The sequence below is a fragment of the Pristiophorus japonicus genome, chromosome 7, assembly GCF_044704955.1.
Source record: "Pristiophorus japonicus isolate sPriJap1 chromosome 7, sPriJap1.hap1, whole genome shotgun sequence".
In the NCBI taxonomy this organism is placed as follows: Eukaryota; Metazoa; Chordata; class Chondrichthyes; family Pristiophoridae; genus Pristiophorus; species Pristiophorus japonicus.
Genome location: NC_091983.1, coordinates 209,034,436 through 209,054,614, shown reverse-complemented (window position 1 = coordinate 209,054,614; position 20,179 = coordinate 209,034,436). Strand labels below are relative to the sequence as shown.

Here is a 20,179-nt window from a genome sequence, read left to right as displayed (position 1 = left end):
ATGGACTATGCAGCCTGTTCATGGTCTATTTGAACATAAAACTATTTCCCCCTTTGCTATTCTCCCCCCTCCCCCTCCTATTTAACTAGCTTTCCTTACTCACTGTTCTGTGCTTTGTTTTTGGGTTCTATTTTCCTGTAGGAGTTCCCATAGTTGCAGAGCACTGCAATATCTATTCAGGAAATCTATAGGAGAGTGAACGGATAGTCTGTTCTTGGATCAGGCATGCACTCCCATATCAAAAGTTGAGATGTGGACAAGAACCACCAGCTGATTTAAAGTTAATACAGAGCAAATTAACTAGGTGAAAATCAAGAAATAAGAAAAACACAGATGAGCAGAAAAGAGAAGTGGAATTAGAAAAGAAAAAAACAGAAGCAAAATACTAACAAAAACACAGGCTGTATCTACTGACTTACTGTGAGCAATGCCAAAGGAGATCTTCTCGTATGCTTGGTGCTGAAAGTGTCAAGGATGAAGTTGAAAAAGAATACTTTCTATTCACAATTATGCAAATACCTTTCTATGGTAACTGAATTACTGGGAAGCCCCACAAAACACAAGATAATTCTCGGGAAAAGTTTCCACAATCAGCAGCTGGCATAGCTTTCACAGTATGACTATTTTATCATAATTTATCAACTAAACCGCATGACATTTTGTTTTTACTGCTGGTTAATACTGAAACATTCACTCCCACCACTGCAGAGAAAACTATGGAAAGCTTTGAACCACATTCTTGTGGTTGTCAGGGAGCTGCTAGGAAGTCTGAGTGACACTGGGCAATGTCACACAAAGAGCAGGGAGCACTGCAGCACATCCAAAGCTTGGTGAACAGCTGCAGCAGTTAGAGTGTGCTTTAAACCACCCCGTAATGAGTGGCATTAATGGAAAAGTCAGCTGCCATTCATAGCACCACACAAGACTGGCTGGCTTTTGTATAAATACCCCTTACTGCTAAAGAAAAACAGACAGACAGCAAGAAAGAGAACGCTAATACCAATGTATTAAGAAAGAGCACAATGAACTATTGCCCAAGAGTGTGGGAACAATTCCACATTCCCTTGTCAGAAGGAAAACCACAACTGCAACCTTAGAAACAACTGTAGTCTAGGAAAAAAATGACTGATTTGAATTATGGTCATCATCTTAGGCAGTCCTTCGGAATCGAGGAAGACTTGCTTCCACTATTAAAGGGAGTTCCTTGGTCCAACACGAGAGCCACAGACCCTGTCACAGGTGGGACAGATATTCGTCGGGGGAAGTGGGGGGGGGGGGGCGGGGAACTGATTTGCCGGACGCTCCTTCTGCTGCCTGTGCCTGACCTCTTCATGCTTGCAGCGTTGAGATTCGAATAGCCCTTTCTCCACCTAGGGCAGTCTTCGGCCAGGGTCTCCCAAGTGATGTTGCACTTCACCAGGGAGGCTTTGCGGGTGTCCTTGTAACGTTTCCGCTGCCCACCTTTGGCTCGTTTGCCATGAAGGAGTTTCGCGTAGAGCAATTGCTTAGGGAGTCTCGTGTCTGGCATGTGAACTATGTGGCCTGCCCAGCGAAGCTGATTGAAGCACAGGCCACACTCAATACTGGGGATATAAGCCTGGGCAAGGACACTGATGTTGGTGCATCTGTCCTCGCAGGAGATCTGCAGGATCTTGTGGAGATATCGTTGGTGATATCTCTCCAGCGACTTGATGTGTCTTCTGTAAGTCGGCCATGCCTCTGAGCCATACAGGAGGGCAGGTATTACTACAGCCCTGTAAACCATGAGCTTGGTGGTAGGTTTGAGGGCCTGGTCTTCGAACATTCTTTTCCTCAGGCGGCCGAAGGCTGCACTGGAGGCGATGTTGAATCTCCGTATTAATGTCTGCCTTTGTTGACAAGAGGCTCCCGAGGTATGGGAAGTGGTCCACGTTTTCAAGAGCCTCGCCATGAATCTTGATGACTGTGCGGCGAGGACAGGTTGGTGAAGGACCTTTGTCTTATGGATGTTAAGCGTAAGGCTCATGCTTTCATATGCCCGATGAATAAAATCGACTATATCCTGGAGTTCTGCCTCAGAATGTGCACAGACGCAGGCGTCGTCCGCGTACTGCAGTTCAACGACACAGAGGTTTGGGTGGTCTTGGACTTGGTCTGGAGGCAACGTAGGTTAAACAGCTTCCCACTGGTTCTGTAGTTTAGTTCCACTCCATTAGGGAGCTCATCGACAGTGAGGTGGAGCATGGCAGCAAGGAAGATTGAGAAGAGGGTTGGAGCGATGACACAGCCCTGTTTGACCCCGGTCCGGACATGAAATGGGTCTGTAATGGATTCGCTGATAAGGATCATGGACTGCATGTCATCGTGGAGCAGGCAAAGGATGTTGACAAACTTTCGTGGGCATCCAAAACGGAGGAGGACGCTCCATAAACCCTCACGGTCGACAGTGTCAAAGGCCTTTGTAAGATCGAAAAAGGCCATGTATAAGGGCTGTCGCTGCTCCCTGCATTTTTCCTGCAGTTGTCATGCTGCAAAGATCATGTCCGTTGTTCCCCGTAGGGGACAAAATCCGCACTGCGACTCCGGGAGGAGCTCCTCGACCACAGGGAGAAGATGGTTGATGAGAACTCTAGCGACAACCTTCCCAGTGGTTGATAGCAGGGAGATTCCCCTGTAGTTGCCGCAGTTGGATTTGCTCCCATTTTTAAAAATGGACACGATCACTGCATCTCTGAGATTTCCCGGCATGCTCTCCTCTCTCCAAATGAGAGCGATGAGGTCATGTATCAGCGCCAACAGCGCCTCTCCGCCATACTTCAGCATCTCAGCAGAATTCTATCTGCACCCGTAGCCTTGTTATTCTTGAGCTGTTTTATGGCTTTGCCTACCTCGTGCAGCGTTGGAGTTTCACTGAGGTGATGGCGGGTTGCATGCTGCGGGATGGAGTTGAGAACACTCGAGTCAAGGGCAGAGTCTCGATTGAGGAGATCTTCAAAGTGCTCCTCCAGTGGGCCCCGACAGCCTCGGTGTCCTTGATGAGTATTTCCCCGTTCTTGGCCAGGAGTGGGATGGGGCCTTGGGAGTTTGGACCGTAGGTAGCCTTGACTGCAATGAAGAATCCTCGCGTGTCGTGGCTGTCGGCTAGTTGTTGTATCACTTGCGCTTTCTCCATCCACCACCTATTCTTTAGGTGCCGGGTTTTTTGTTGGACCTCAGCCTTGAGCCATCTGTAATGTTGCTTTGCAAAATTATGGTACTGTATAGGGAATTAACAGAAGCTAAGACGTCCATTATGTTTAGTTTCCTTATATAACGGTGACCATGACTGTGAAGCACTTTGGGACGTCCCGAGGTTGGAAAAGGCACTATATAAATACACGTTTGGTCTTTCTTTCTTAGCATGATCAGGAAAACTGTTTTCAGGTTTTTAGCTGCAGAAGAAAACTGTTTAATCTGTTGCTCAGTGACATGATGAATAATATGTATTCTTCTTGGGTCTGCCTGCACCACACTCTCCCTGACTTGAGGGTGCCAGTTGCAACCAGCTGCCAGATTTCTATCAAAATTGCTCTGAAACCAGCCATGAGGAAGTGTATAAGAGTAGCTAGGATAACTCTGCATCTTTTATTTCCTCCCCATGAGTTTTTGGGTTCTTTTAACCTTTTGTACTTTAGATATTTTTTGTTGCTGTGTTTAGGACTACATTTGTAGTCCTAAACACATCATATCTTCCTATATCCTCAGTGTTTTCACATGTCCGGATACCTAGATGAGTTTTATAACATGCCCAGGAGTCAGGTTTCAGTAACTCCAGTGATACTAATTAGTTCCTTAATTCAGCCACTGTCTCTTTTACACAACTAGCACTCATGTTAAATACATCTTGGATCATTCCTTGCTGTATTCACATGCCTCCTCAAGAGCTGGTTCAAATTAATATAGCACTCCCTCTGCTTCAATAGTTCTAGCCCTTACAAATTATTATATTTATCGTATCAACTAAGATGAACATGCCTCCTCGGTTTAGGCAGCCTGACTCAAAGCTACTGCCTTTCTGCCCCACCCAGTAAACAGAGAATTTAAAACTTGCCCTCCAAAACCATGTGTTGGGCCATGCACTGACTTGCCTAATCTGTCTGTCTCCAATAGGATGTGGCATGGGGTGTAATGCTGCAATTACTATCCTGGAAGCCCTTTTCTTCAATTCTTACAGCACCTCCAATCTATACCTATCTATGTTGTTGGTTCCCGTGAAGCAAGACTTCTGGTTTCTCCCCTTCCTGTTGCGAGATCTAATCAACTCACTTGACAGCCTGAGCCTGGGAAGCAACCTAATAGGGCTCTGTCATGCTTTCACAAGATCCTTTCAATCCTCCTTACTAAGAAATACCCTAAAACTATTATGTTGTTTTAATCTCATCTATTTCCTCTTCCCCCTTGAGCACCCACTTGCTGCCCTATATCACTGGCTTGCTCATGGTTACCATGGCCTGCAGTTCCATCTTTATCCAATTCCAGTGCTGAAAATGTATTGGATAACTCTAGTTCTACAGGTTTCCCGCTGCAGAATCCTCACCTGTGTAAACCATTCCTGTTAGTTTTGCCCTAGAGTAGGCATTATCAGTTAATAAAAGGGAAGCAATTCAAGAGAACATTTCTAGGATTCTTTCAGGTACATCTTAAAACCACTTTGGGCTCACAGATTTGCTCCCACTTCTTCAGAAACCAGTGTTGGAAACCTCTCAAGAAATCATATGTCAACACCAACACTGGATTTACTAAAGAGTCAGTGCTGAGTCAGCTAGATCAAGACACAAGTGCTGTCAGTCCTGTGCTATACAATCTGGTAATAAGCACATGACCACAAGATAACCATGAAGCATATGCACAATCACAAAATTGATGAAGGTTACTCTCCTCTGGTCATTGGAGCTCTTGACTAACTCTACTGTAATGTTCTCTGGGTAAGTACAATCCTTTCACATTGTGATAGTCTGCACCAAAAATGGCCAATGGACAGTCATCACAATGGTGACATCATCTGGTTTAAGCTTGACATTATCCAATTTTACTCTCTTTCAACACAAGTTGATGCATTTTTTCCCCCACAGGCTTTTGATACAAGACTGTCCTTTGTTATTTACCCACTATTGGCAGAGGCATAGAAAGTCACCTCAGGGCAACTGCTTGGCAGCCAGAGGAAGTGACCCACCAAAGGAGAAAATAAATGTGATGTACTTTCTTTCCATTAATAAATTTACTAGAGTGTGTTGCCTTCCTCTACAATGCTTTGGCCTCCCAGTAGTTATCCATTAGTATTGTTTTACCCAAGTATCAGAATTAGCAAAGTTACACTGATCAATTAGCTCAATTGCCAAGAACATTGTGAATGGTTTCACAGGATAGTAAAGATCAGGAACCAGTGAAAGAATTTTTAAAAAAACATCATACATATGATCTTAAAATGTTAATGCATATGCGAATCAGTGATTCCAGCTTGAAACACCATTGGAGGATAACAACGCCAGCCTCTCTTAAAATTATCAAGTAATTTTCAGAGATAAAGGAATGAGCTACCATACACAAATAAGCTCCAACCAAGTTTCTTAATGTTAATAGTGGAGAATCACTAGATTGATTAGAATTGAATCTTTATCTAAAAATTAAATAGAATCAGTGAGGCAGCTACCTACCACTGCTACTTGGATTTTGAGAAAAAGGATTTGCTTCAAAATCAAGAGATAACTTAGAAGTGCAGTCACTGTTGTGGGTAAACTCTACAATCCAATTGCTTCCTGATCACTTTACTGACACCAAATGAATGACCCGTTTTTTTTTGGGCGGCATTGGGGAGGGTGTAACATTGGCTAGGACAGTGGTTCTCATACTGGGATCTGTAGATATTTTCCAGGGGGTCTGCAAAAAAACCCCAATTGATGATGGAAAGCGAGCTGCTGTGGAACGGCCGGGCGCTGCTGAATGGGGCAGTTAATAGTTACTATAGTGGTGGCAGCAGCGACTGTGCAATGCAGGAAGAAAAGGAGGGAGGGATAAAGACTGCGTGCCAATAGATGCTTGATTGAGAGCTTATCAGCTGTAAGATTCATTGATTGACAGGGAGAGAGATGAAGATGCAAAAAGAGTAACCAAGTGAGAGAGAGATATGGGTACAAAGAAAGAGAGATATGGAGCGACAGAGTAAAGGGAGACATAGGAGTACAGTAAGAGATAGATGTAGAAGAGTGACGGGGGAAAGAGATGGAGGTGCAGAGAGGGGAATAGGTGAGATAGGGTGAGAGATGGAGCTAGAGAGGGGCACAAAGAGATGGGGTGGGGGTAACAGGGAGAGATTTGGAGGTTCAGCAAGAGACAGAGACAGGTGTGGGGAAGATTGATGCAGAGAGAAAGGGGTAGAGAGAGAGGAATGGGAGAGAGATATGGGGTATTGAGAGGGGAATGGGAGAGATATATGAGGTAGAGAGAGGAATGCAAGAGATAGGGAGAGATGGGGGTACAAGGAGAGAGAGGACGAGACGCAGGGGAGGGGAAAAAGAGATTGAGACCGATGGAAGGGGAAGAGGGGGAAGGTAAAGCAAAAGAAAGAGACTGATGCGGCGGGGAAGGGGGAGGGGGAGAAAGGAGTGTGGAGGAGAGAGAGAGAGAGGAGAGAGAGAGAGAGAGGAGAGAGAGAGAGAGAGACTGGGCAGGTAGAAAGATGTGTAGCCACTGAGGGCAAAAGATAGTGAGATACAGGAGCAAGCAGAAAGAAAGAGACAGAGTTGAGAGAAAGAAACTGAGAGGTAGTTGGAAAAAGACAGAGACAGGGGAGAGTAATTGACGGAGATGCGTGGGAGAGAGAATGGAAGGAGAAGGGAGAAGAGAGAAACCAGAGGGGTTGGGGAATGAGACCAGAGGCAAGGGGGTGAAAGAAAGAGACAATGGAGAGGGGAGAGAAGGGAAAGGAGGAGACTGATAGATGGGTAAGGGACAGGAAAGAAGATGATGATAAGGAGGGCGTTCAAGTTTGTAGACTGAACCGAATGGTTTTCTTGATCATGCCTGTAGGGAAGCCCACATACCCAATTAACTGAAGTGACCTTATATGCCGATATCCAGTAATGTAGCATTGCCCAAGGTCAATCAGAACACTTGTTGTTGTAATTTAGTAATTGGATATGACAGCAGCCCTCCCATGTATTTGGACAATGGAAGAATAATCCAGTGGTTCTCAAACTGGGGTCCGCACAGACAGGCCAGTAAAAGCAGAGGGGGAGGGGAAAAACCCTGAAACGCTCAGCAGCTGTGCAGTCAATGGGCGGGCGGTGTAGGGTCACACCTGAAATGATGCCAGGAGCCATCGAGCCTAATCTCACTCCAGGAAGAACGGGGAGGTGTCATATTCAACAGGCATATTGCTGAACCTGCAGTTACCTTTCAGCTAAAGGCAAGATAAAAGTTTTCACATCATCAATCTCACCTATATTGGACCGCCCTGACAACACATCAGGCAAAAACCCTGAAACACTCAGCAGCTGTGCAGTCAGTAGGCGGACTGTGTAGAGTTACACCTGAAACGGTGCCAGTGTTCCTATGCAATTCCCTTTAACAGGACACAGATGAACTTTACATTCAGAAATGTAAATATGTAAGGAGTTTATACTATTATAATTTAGATGGTGGTCCGCGATTACTAATCCATTTGAAAAGGGGTTCTTCAACCAAAAAAATGAGAACCACTGGGCTAGGACACCTAGAGAAGTTCCTGGTCTTCAAATAGCACCATGGAATAATTAACAACCACATGGACAGCCAGCTGGGTCCTCAGTTTTACATGTTATCTAGAAGGCAACAACTCTGACATTGCAACACTCCCTCAGTACTACACGAAAGCATCAAGTTAGATTGACTCAAACCTTGTGACTCAGATGTGACCATGCTACAAACTGAGCTAAGTTGAAACTTGCAATATAAATAGGATGCGAGACAGCTACCTAGGCATCATTCAACTCTTTTCTCAACATAACTTAATAATTGGCAAATTTTATTTGCATGTAGGTAACGTTACATATCCATGCAGTCCACCTTCCATCCGTTAAAAGACAAAAAAGAACTTATATTTCTATCACACCGTTGATAAGAACTTAAGAAATAGGAGCAGGAGCAGGCCATTTGGCCCCTCGAGCCTGCTCTGCCATTCAATAAGATCATGAGTGATCTGATCTTGGCATCAACTCCACTTCCCTGCCCACTCCCCATAACGCTTGACTCCCTTATCATTCAAAAATCTGTCTATCTCCACCTTAAATATATTCAATGAGATTCACGAACCTCTGAGAAAAGAAATTCCTCCACATTTCCGTTTAAATAGGCAACCTCTTATTTTGAAACTGTAAGAACATAAGAACATAAGAAATAGGAGCAGGAGTAGGAGTAGGCCATACAGCCCCTCGAGCTTGATCCGCCATTTAATACAATCATGGCTGATCCAATCATGGACTCAGGTCCACTTCCCTGCCCACTCCCCATAACCTCTTATCGGTTAAGAAACTATCTCGGTCTTAAATTTATTCAAATACCCAGCTTCCACAGCTCTCCGAGGCAGCGAATTCCACAGATTTACAACCCTCAGAGAAGAAATTCCTCCTCATCTCAGAATAAGGGGTTGCCCATTTAAAACTAAGATTATGTCCTCTAGTTCTAGTCTCCCCTATCAGTAGAAACATCCTCTCTGCATCCATCTTGTCAAGCCCCCTCATAATCTTATACGTTTTGATAAGATCACCTCTCATTCTTCTGAATTCCAATGAGTAGAGGCCCAACCGACTCAACCTTTCCTCATAAGTTAACCCTCTCATTCCCGGAATCAACCTAGTGAACCTACTCTGAACTGCCTCCAAAGCAAGTATATCCTTTTGTAAATACGGAAACCAAAACTGTACACAGTATTCCAGGTGTGGCCTCACCAATACCCTGTATAACTGTAGCAAGACTTCCCTGCTTTTATACTCCATCCCCTTTGCAATAAAGGCAAAGATGCCATTGGCCTTCCTGATCACTTGCTGTACCTGCATATTAACCTTTTGTGTTTCACGCACCAAGACCCCCAGGTCCCGCTGTACTGCAGCACTTTGCAATCTTTCTTCATTTAAATAATAACTTGCTCTTCGATTTTTTGTGCCAAAGTGCATAACCTCACACTTTCCAACATTATACTCCATCTGCCAAATTTTTGCCCACTCACTTAGCCTGTTATGTTCTTTTGCAGGTTTTTTTGTGTCCTCCTCAAACAGTGCTTTTCCTCCTATCGTCAGCAAACTTGGCTATGTTACACTCAGTCCCTTCTTCCAAGTCGTTAATATAGATTGTAAATAGTTGGGGTCCCAGCACTGATCCCTGCAACACCCCACTAGTTACTGATTGCCAACCCGAGAATGAACCATTTATCCCGACTCTCTGTTAGTTAGCCAATTCTCTATCCATGCCAATATATTACCCCCAACCCCGTGAACTTTTCGCTTGTGCAGTAACCTTGTCAAATGCCTTTTGGAAGTCCAAATACACCACATCCACCGGTTCCCCTTTATCCACCTTGTCCGTTATAGCCTCAAAGAATTCCAGCATATTTGCCAAACGTGACTTCCCTTTCATAAATCCATGCCGACTCTGCCTGACTGAATTATGCTTTTCCAAATGTCCTGCTACTACTTCTTTAATAACGGGCTCCAACATTTTCCCAACCACAGATGTTAGGCTAACTGGTCTATAGTTTCCTGCTTTTTGTAAGCCTCCTTTTTTAAATAGGGGCATTACATTTGCAGTTTTCCAATCTGCTGGGACCTCCCCAGAATCCAGGGAAATTTGGTAAATTACAACCAATGCATCCACTATCCCTGCTGCTACTTCTCTTAAGACCCTAGGATGCAAGCCATCAGGTCCAGGGGATTTATCCACCTTTAGTCCCATTATCTTACTGAGTACCACCTCCTTAGTGATTGTGATTGTGTTAAGTTCCTCCCTCCCACTCCGCCTATAATATAGGTCCTTTGACTATCCACTGTTGGGATATTTTTAGTGTCCTCTACCGTAAAGACTGATACAAAATATTTGTTCAGAGTTTCTGCCATCTCCATGTTCCCCATCACTAATTTCCCGGTCTCGTCCTCTAAGGTACCAACATTTACTCTTTTCCTTTTTATATACCTGTAGAGACTCTTGCTATCTGTTTTTATATTTCGTGCTAGTTTACTTTCATAGTCTGTCTTCCCTTAATCATTTTTTTAATCATTCTTTGTTGGCTTTTAAAATCTTCCCAATCTTCTGTCCTTCCACTAGTTTTGGCCACTTTGTATGCCCTTGTTTTTAATTGGATACCATCCTTTATTTCTTTAGTTAGCCACGGATGGCTATCTTTTCTTTTACACCCTTTCCTCCTCACTGAAATATATTTTTCTTGAGTTATGAAATATCTCCTTAAATGTCATCATCATAGGCAGTCCCTCGAATCGAGGATGACTTGCTTCCACATCAAAAAGTTCACAGGTGTTTCAATGAAGGACCTAACATTCCAGGTTCCGACTAAATCTTGAAATCCATGCACAGGAAGATGCCTGTGCATGGATTTTTTTAATGTATAGTGACTGTTGCACATCAGCCACCACACGGGCTTGACAGAGCGAGGACTTGGTCCTGTGGCAAGGATTAACCAGCTTTGCTGCATGGACTTAGTGTGCACACATATCGCAGTGTGAGCTGACCCGTGCTGCCCCTGGGCCCTGGCCTCTTTTGGGCCCTGAACTCGCACCTCTCCTGGCCCCGATCACGTCACACTACAATCTCCTGCCACGCCTTCGCCCCAACCTCTCCGCTCCTGCAGTGCCTGTCCACGCTCCAATCACCGACCTGGATCTTGCTGACGTCCCTCTCCTGCACCAGCTCGTGCTGTACCTTGCAGTGGCATGCCGCCACGCTACTCCTTCCGCTCCCCGGCCTGCTCCGATGGTGCTCGAAGGCCACTGTTTATTAATCCTGTCTCATTACACAGGACCAGATCTAAGATAGCCTCCCCTCGGTTGGTTCCATTACATACTGCTCAAGGAACCCGTCCCTTATGCACTCTATGAACTCTTCCTCAAGGCTACCCTTACCAATTTGATTTGTCCAATCAATATGGAGGTTAAAATCACCCATGATTATTGCTGTTCCCTTTTTACAAGCCCCCATTATTTCTTGGTTTATGCTCCGACCAACAGAGTTGGTAATGTTCGGGAGTCTATAGACTATGCCCACCAGTGACTTTTTCCCCTTATTATTCCTCATCTCCACCCAAACTGTTTCAACATCCTAATCTTTGAGCCAATATCATTTCTCACTATTGCAGTGATTCCATCCTTTATCAACAGAGCTACCCCACCTCCTTTTCCTTTGGTCTATCCTTCCGAATTGTCAAGTACCCCTGAATGTTTAGTTCCCAGTCTTGGTCACCTTGCAAACAGGTCTCTGTTATGGCTACCAGATCATACCCATTTGTAACTATTTGTGCCGACAACTGATCTAATTTGTTACAAATGCTGCGTGCATTCAGGTAAAGAGCTTTCAAATGTGTTTTGTTACCATTTTCTCCTGCCATGGCCCCAGTTCCTGATACTCTCTTATGTTTATAGATTCTGTCCCTTCCTGTCACGCTCTGGTTTTCGTTTCCCCCAATGCTACCCTGTTCTATTGCCTTCACCTTGTTCTTTAAGCTTTGAGGCTTCATAGAAACATAGAAAATAGGTGCCATTCTACCCTTCGGGCCTGCACCACCATTCAATATCATGGCTGAATATGCAACTTTAGTACCCCATTCCTGCTTTCTCTCCATACCCCTTGATCCCTTTAGCCATAAGGGCCACATCTAACTCCCTTTTGAATATATCTAACGAACTGGCATCAACAACTTTTTGTGGTAGAGAATTCCACAGGTTCACAATTCTCTGCGTGAAGAAGTTTCTCCTCATCTCAGTCCTAAATGGCTTACCCTTTATCCTTAGACTGTGATCCCTGGTTCTGGACTTCCCCAACATCAGGAACATTCTTCCTGCATCTAACCTGTCCAATCCCGTCAGAATTTTATATGTTTCGATGAGATCCTCTCTCATTCTTCTAAATTCCAGTGAATATAAGCCTAGTCGATCTAGTCTTTCTTCATATGTCAGTCCTGCCATCCCGGGAATCAGTATGGTGAACCTTTGCTGCACTCCCTCAATAGCAAGAATGTCCTTCCTAAGATTAAGATACCAAAACTGTACACAATATTCAAGGTAAGGCCTCACCAAGGCCCTGTACAATTGTAGAATGACCTCCCTGCTCCTATACTCAAATTCCCTAGCTATGAAGGCCAACATGCCATTTGCCTTCTTCACCGCCTGCTGTACCTGCATGCCAACTTTCAATGACTGATGTACCATGACACCCAGGTCTCATTGCACCTCCCCTTTTCCTAATCTGCCGCCATTCAGATAATATTCCACCTCCCTGTTTTTGCCACCAAAGTGGATAACCTCACATTTATCTACATTATACTGCATCTGCCATGCAGTTGCCCACTCACCTAACCTGTCCAAGTCACCCTGCAGCCTCTTAGAATCCCCCTCACAGCTCACACTGCCACCCAGCTTAGTGTCATCTGCAAACTTAGAGATATTACATTCAATTCCTTCGTCCAAATCATTAATGTATATTGTAAATAGCTGGGGTCCCAGCACTGAACCTTGCAGTAGCCCACTAGTCACTGCCTGCTATTCTGAAAAGGACCTGTTTATTCCTACTTTTTGCTTCCTGTCTGCCAACCAGTTCTTTATCCATGTCAATACATTACCTCCAATACCATGTGCTTTAATTTTGCACATCAATCTATTGTGTGGGACCTTGTCAAAATCCTTTTGAAAGTCCAAATACACCACATCCACTGGTTCTCCCTTGTCCACTCTACTAGTTACATCTTCAAAAAGTTCTAGAAGATTTGTCAAGTATGATTTCCCTTTATAAATCCATGCTGACTTGGACTGATCCTGTCACTGCTTTCCAAATGCACTGCTATTACGTCTTTAATAATTGATTCCAACATTTTCCCCACTACCGATGTCAGGCTAACCGGTCTATAATTCCGTGTTTTCTCTCTCCCTCCTTTTTTAAAAAAAAAAGTGGGGTTACATTAGCTACCCTCCAATCCATAGGAACTGATCCAGAGTCTATAGAATGTTGGAAAATGACCACCAATGCGTCTACTATTTCTAGGGCCACTTCCTTAAGTACTCTGGGATGCAGACTATCAGGCCCTGGGGATTTAATCAGCCTTCAATCCCATCAATTTTCCGAACACAATTTCCTGACTAATAAGGATTTCCTTCAGTTCCTCCTTCTCGCTAGACCCTCGTTCCTCCAGTATTTCCGAAAGATTATTTGTGTCTTCCTTTGTGAAGACAGAACCAAAATATTTGTTCAATTCGTCTGCCATTTCTTTGTTCCCCATTGTTTCTGCTCACCTGAACCCTCCCCCCCACTAATTAGTTTAAAGCTCTCTCTGCAGCCCTAGTTATTCAGTTCGCCAGGAGCCTAGCCCCAGCACGTTCCAAGTGGAGTCCCGACGGAGCAGCTCCCTTAGCCCAGTACTGGTGCCAGTGCCCCAGGAACCAAAACCCATTTCTCCCACACCAGTCTTTGAGCCACGAATTTAGCTCTCTGATCTTATGTAACCTATGTAAATTTGCAGAATTACCTTTGTGGTTCTGCTTTCTAATTTGGCCCCTAGCTGCTCATAATCCCTTAACAAAACCTTCTTGTCTGTCCTATCTATGTCATTCGTACCCACGTGGACCACGACAACTGGATTTATCCCCTCCCACTCCAAGTTCCTCTCCAGCTCCGAGGAGATGTCCTTAATCCTGGCACCGGGGCCGGCAACACAGCCTTCGGGACTCACGCTCACAGCTTGCAGAGAACTGTATCTATCCTCTTAATGATAATGTCCCCTACTACTACAATGTTTCTTTTTACTCCCCCCGCTTGAATGGCCTCCTGTACCACAGGAGGTCAGTTTGCTCATCCTCCTTGCAGTCCATGCTCTCGTCCACACAGGGAGTAAGAGTCTCGAACCTGTTGGATAAGAGCAAGGGCCGAGGCTCCTCCATCACTACCTCCTGGATCCCATAACTTCCTGACTTGTAGTCACACCCACCTGTCTTTGATCACTAGCCAAATCTGAGTTAGTTAACCTATGAGGTGTGACTATCCCCTGGAACAGTGTCCAGGTAACCCTTCCCCTCCCTGATGTATCGCAGTGTTTGCAGCTCGGACTCCAGCTCATCAATGCAGAGCCAAAGTTCCTCGAGCTGAAGACACTTACTGCAGACGTGGCCACCGTGGACCTCAATGGGGTCCAGCAGCTCCCACATGTTGCAGCACTGACACATCACCCGCCTTGACATCTTAATGTATTTAATTAAGTTTTATTTTTAGTCCCACCAATGCCACAGAATTCTAACCCTTAGTAAAACACACACTACTGCTATTTAGAAAACAGTTGATTAAATAATTAAGAAAAGCAAGAAAGGAGAACTCACCAACCAATCACCTCCCTGCTTTCCTGTGACGTCTAATGTAGCTGCCCAGTTCCACTTCGTCGCAGTCACCAACCTGCTTGCCGCCACTGCCTTTAAGCTGCCTTAACTTAAGAGAGACAAAAAACACTCACCAATCAGCTACTTCTTGTACCAACATCACTTTTAAACTCTGACGTCCCTCTCAAATGTTGCCTGTTGAGCCTTGCCTTTTTAGCCTCATCAGCTCCCGCTGCTGCTCCCACACAGATCCGCTGCCTCTGTGAAATATCACTTACCTATTTTTAAATTAATCCTCCCCTCTTCTCTGAATTCCCACTCTTACCAAATTCCTGAATAAACCACTCTGTTTAACTCTTCTTCATTTAAGACCTCCCTATTCCCCCTAGTTCTAGATTCCCCCATCAGGAGAAACATCCTCTCTGCATCTACCATCAAGCCCCCACAGAATCTTTTACGATTCAATAAGATCACCTCTCATTCTTCTAAACTTCAATGAATATAGGCCCAACCTTTCTTCATAAGACAACCCCTTCATCTCAGGAATCAACCTCGTGAACCTCCTCTGAACTACCTCCAATGCATGTATATCCCTCCTTAAATAAGGAGACCAAAACTGTACTCCAGGTGTGGTTTCACCAATGCCCTGCACAGTTGTAACAAGACTTCCCTACTTTTATACTCTATTCCCCCTTGCAATAAAGGCCAACATTCCATTTGCCTCCCTAATTACTTGCTGTACCTGCATGCTAATTTTTTGTGTTTCATGTACAAGGACCCCCAGGTCTCTCTGTACTGCAGCATTTTGTAATCTCTCTCCATTTAAATAATAATTTGCTATTTTATTTTTCTTACCAAAGTGGATAACCTCACATTTTCCCACATTATACTCCATCTGCCAAATTTTTGCCTACTCACTTAGCCTGTCTATATCCCTTTGCAGATTCTTTGCGTCTTCTTCACAACTTGCTTTCCCACCCATCTTTGTATCATCAGCAAATTTGGCCACATTACACTCGGTTCCTTCATCCAAGTCATTAATATAGATTGTAAATAGTTGAGACCCCAGCACTGATCTCTGTGGCACTCCACTAGTTACAGTTTGCCAACCCGACTCTCTGTTTTCTGTTAGTTAGCCAATCCTCTATCTATGCGAACATATTACCCTCAAACCGGTGACCTTTTATGTGGCACTTTGTCGCATGCCTTCTGGAAATCCAAATACACGACATCGACCGGTCATGTCCTAAATGGCCTCATAACCAAATAAACACTTTTGAAGTACAATCTCTGTTGTAATGCAGGGGAATGCGGCAGCCAATTTGTACACTACAAGGTCCCACAAGCAGCAATGAGATAAATGAACAGATAATCTTTTTTTGCTTGTGTTAGTTGAGGGGTAAAGTTGGCCAAAGCACTGGGTGAACTCACCTGATTTTCTTTCATTGGGATTATTTTATATCTAACAGAGAGGGCAAAGAGAGAGGCCTTGGTTTCAAGGCTCATCTGAGACAGCACCTCTGACAGTGCAGCAATCCCTCAGTACTGCACTGAATTAATCTTCAACCCTATTGTAATGTAGAAGGTGGTTAATAAAAGATCATTTTTGAAACTGAGATGAACAGTCAAGGCTTATAAGACTGAAAATTCAAGGTGCATTGATGCAAGGATTAATTTTAAAAGAATATTGTAGCAGAATAGGGATAAGGAAAAATAACAGGTTGTAGAATAGGCAAAATTTGTAGCCTGAGGAACAAGCGGGGGGGGCGAGAGATGCGGGGGGGGCGAGAGATGCGGGGGGGGGCGGAGAGATGCGGGGGGGGGGGGAGAGATGCGGGGGGGGGGGGGAGAGATGCGGGGGGGGGCGAGAGATGCGGGGGGGGGCGAGAGATGCGGGGGGGGGCGAGAGATGCGGGGGGGGGCGAGAGATGCGGGGGGGGGCGAGAGATGCGGGGGGGGCGAGAGATGCGGGGGGGGCGAGAGATGCGGGGGGGGCGAGAGATGCGGGGGGGGGGCGAGAGATGCGGGGGGGGGGGGGGGGGGGGGGGGGCAAGCTGCAGAACACCAAAGGGCAAAAAACGTTAGTGGAAGTTGTGTACAGACCTCCAAACAGTAGTAGTGATGTTGGGGAGGGCATCAAACAGGAAATTTGGGGTGCGTGCAATAAAGGTGCAGCAGTTATAATATGACTTTAATATGCACAAATATTGGGTTAACCAAACTGGAAGCAATACGGTTGAGGAGGATTTCCTGGAGTGCATAAGGGATGGTTTTCTCGACCAATATGTCGAGGAACCAACTCGGGGGGAGGCCATCTTAGACTGCGTGTTGTGTAATGAGAGAGGATTAATTAGCAATCTCGTTGTGCGAGGCCCCTTGGGGAAGAGTGACCATAATATGGTGGAATTCTACTTTAGGATGGAGAATGAAACAGTTAATTCAGAGACCATGGTCCAGAACTTAAAGAAGGGTAACTTTGAAGGTATGAGGCATGAATTGGCTAGGATAGATTGGCGAATGATACTTAAGGGGTTGACTGTGGATGGGCAATGGCAGACATTTAGAGACCGCATGGATGAACTACAACAATTGTACATTCCTGTCTGGCGTAAAAATAAAAAAGGGAAGGTGGCTCAACCGTGGCTATCAAGGGAAATCAGGGATAATATTAAAGCCAAGGAAGTGGCATACAAATTGGCCAGAAATAGCAGCGAACCCAGCGACTGGGAGAGATTTAGAACTCAGCAGAGGAGGACAAAGGGTTTGATTAGGGCAGGGAAAATGGAGTACGAGAAGAAGCTTGCAGGGAACAGTAAGACGGATTGCAAAAGTTTCTACAGATATGTAAAGAGAAAAAGGTTAGTAAAGACAAACGTAGGTCCCCTGCAGTCAGAATCAGGGGAAGTCATAACGGGGAACAAAGAAATGGCGGACCAATTGAACAAGTACTTTGGTTCGGTATTCACTGAGGAGGACACAAACAACCTTCCGGATATAAAAGGGGTCAGAGGGTCTAGTAAGGAGGAACTGAGGGAAATCCTTATTAGTCGGGAAATTGTGTTGGGGAAATTGATGGGATTGAAGACCGATAAATCCCTAGGGCCTGATGGACTGCATGCCAGAGTACTTAAGGAGGTGGCCTTGGAAATAGTGGATGCATTGACAGTCATTTTCCAACATTCCATTGACTCTGGATCAGTTCCTATGGAGTGGAGGGTAGCCAATGTAACCCCACTTTTTAAAAAAGGAGGGAGAGAGATAACAGGGAATTATAGACCAGTCAGCCTGACATCGGTAGTGGGTAAAATGATGGAATGAATTATTAAGGATGTCATAGCAGTGCATTTGGAAAGAGGTGACATGATAGGTCCAAGTCAGCATGGATTTGTGAAAGGGAAATCATGCTTGACAAATCTTCTGGAATTTTTTGAGGATGTTTCCAGTAGATGGACAAGGGAGAACCAGTTGATGTGGTATATTTGGACTTTCAGAAGGCTTTCGACAAGGATTAATGTGCAAAGTTAAAGCACATGGGATTGGGGGTAGTGTGCTGACATGGATTGAGAACTGGTTGTCAGACAGGAAGCCAAGAGTAGGAGTAAATGGGGACTTTTCAGAATGGCAGGCAGTGACTAGTGGGGTACCGCAAGGTTCTGTGCTGGGGCCCCAGCTGTTTACACTGTACATTAATGATTTTGACGAGGGGATTAAATGTAGTATCTCCAAATTTGTGGATGACACTAAGTTGGGTGGCAGTGTGAGCTGCGAGGAGGATGCTATGAGGCTGCAGAGCGACTTGGATAGGTTAGGTGAGTGGGCAAATGCATGGCAGATGAAGTATAATGTGGATAAATGTGAGGTTATCCACTTTGGTGGTAAAAACAAAGAGACAGACTATTATCTGAATGGTGACAGATTAGGAAAAGGGGAGGTGCAACAAGACCTGGGTGTCATGGTACATCAGTCATTGAAGGTTGGCATGCAAGTACAGCAGGCGGTTAAGAAAGCAAATGGCATGTTGGCCTTCATAGCGAGGAGATTTGAGTACAGGGGCAGGGAGGTGTTGCTACAGTTGTACAGGGCCTTGGTGAGGCCACACCTGGAGTATTGTGTACAGTTTTGGTCTCCTAACTTGAGGAAGGACATTCTTGCTATTGAGGGAGTGCAGCGAAGGTTCACCAGACTGATTCCCGGGATGGTGGGACTGACCTATCAAGAAAGACTGGATCAACTGGGCTTGTATTCACTGGAGTTCAGAAGAATGAGAGGGGACCTCATAGAAACGTTTAAAATTCTGACGGGGTTAGACAGGTTAGATGCAGGAAGAATGTTCCCAATGTTGGGGAAGTCCAGAACCAGGGGACACAGTCTAAGGATAAGGGGTAAGCCATTTAGGACCGAGATGAGGAGGAATTTCTTCACCCAGAGAGTGGTGAACCTGTGGAATTCTCTACCACAGAAAGTTGTTGAGGCCAATTCACTAAATATATTCAAAAAGGAGTTGGATGAACTCCTTACTACTCGGGGGGTCAAGAGGTATGGTGAGAAAGCAGGAATGGGGTACTGAAGTTGCATGTTCAGCCATGAACTCATTGAATGGCAGTGCAGGCTAGAAGGGCCGAATGGCCTACTCCTATTTTCTATGTTTCTAATGCCTTCCACAGATTTTTGAGCGATAAGGGAGTCAAGGGAAGTGGAGCAGAGTCCATGACCAGATCAGCCATGATCTTACTAAATGGGGAGTAGGCTCAAGGGGCCAAATGGCCTACTCCTATTTTTTATATTCGAGGATAAAGAAAAACAAAAACGTTAATATTTTGAGGACTAATAAATGATCTACCATTGTCTGTATTCTCTGAATGATAAGTATCCTCCACATCTTATTTTCAGCCAAATTTCAGTATGCTTTTGAAATGAACATTCTTTTGTCATTATTTATTCCCTTTATCATTACAAATTTATTATCTTGTAAGAAAACACCATTTACACGAGAAATATTTTTTGCATATTATCTCAAAGAACTGTCTACCCATGGGCTTTCCCTAAACCTCAGTAAAGGGTTACACTTGGTTCCGTACTGCTCAGTTTTGACGGTAAATGGTTGTACATTAAAAATGTCCCCCTCTGGACTCCCACCATTTCCTGTAGGCGCCATTTTGTCAGATTATCTCGAATGTTCTTTCGGGCTAAATTGTTGCACCCAACTTTTGTCGCTCTCAATGTGAAAAAGCAAAAATCTTGTGATCGCCGACAAACCATCCTTTCTTTAGCAAGAAACAAATTTGAAAGAAAAATGTAATTGCACGGATGACTAAAAGGATGATTAAATTGCATTAACCCCACCCACCTACCTAGATCACCACAGCACTCTCGCAAATATCCATCCGCCCTCTGCGTGCGCGCGCCCTTTTTTTTCCCCCCTTCTTCCAGAAGCGTCCGTCCAATCTCCTCAACCGAACCTGCTACCGGAACTGCCCCATCCGCCTTCGCTAGATTGACACACTACCCCGCCAATCAGCAATGAGCGGCCGCTCTATTTACGGTCGGCGAGGGTGGCGCCCATCATGCCCAGGCATCCAATGGGAGTGGTAGGGGGGCGGCGC

The 20,179-nt window shown here is 44.9% G+C and overlaps 1 protein-coding gene across 3 annotated transcripts in view; it reads right to left on the bottom strand.

Moving 5' to 3' along the window:
- LOC139267431 (ADP-ribose glycohydrolase OARD1-like) overlaps positions 1 to 20,029 on the bottom strand; it is a 45,356-nt gene extending 25,327 nt beyond the window's left edge. For 2 of the 3 annotated variants that reach the window (XM_070885745.1, XM_070885746.1), the window contains exons 1-2: positions 19,928 to 20,029; positions 14,580 to 14,685 (exon numbers count right to left, since the gene is read on the bottom strand). The gene's annotated coding sequence lies outside the window, so the exon portion shown is untranslated. The remainder of the gene's footprint in view (positions 1 to 14,579; positions 14,686 to 19,927) is intronic. The other variant, XM_070885747.1, reaches the window with a different exon arrangement.
- Positions 20,030 to 20,179: the final 150 nt, after the last annotated feature.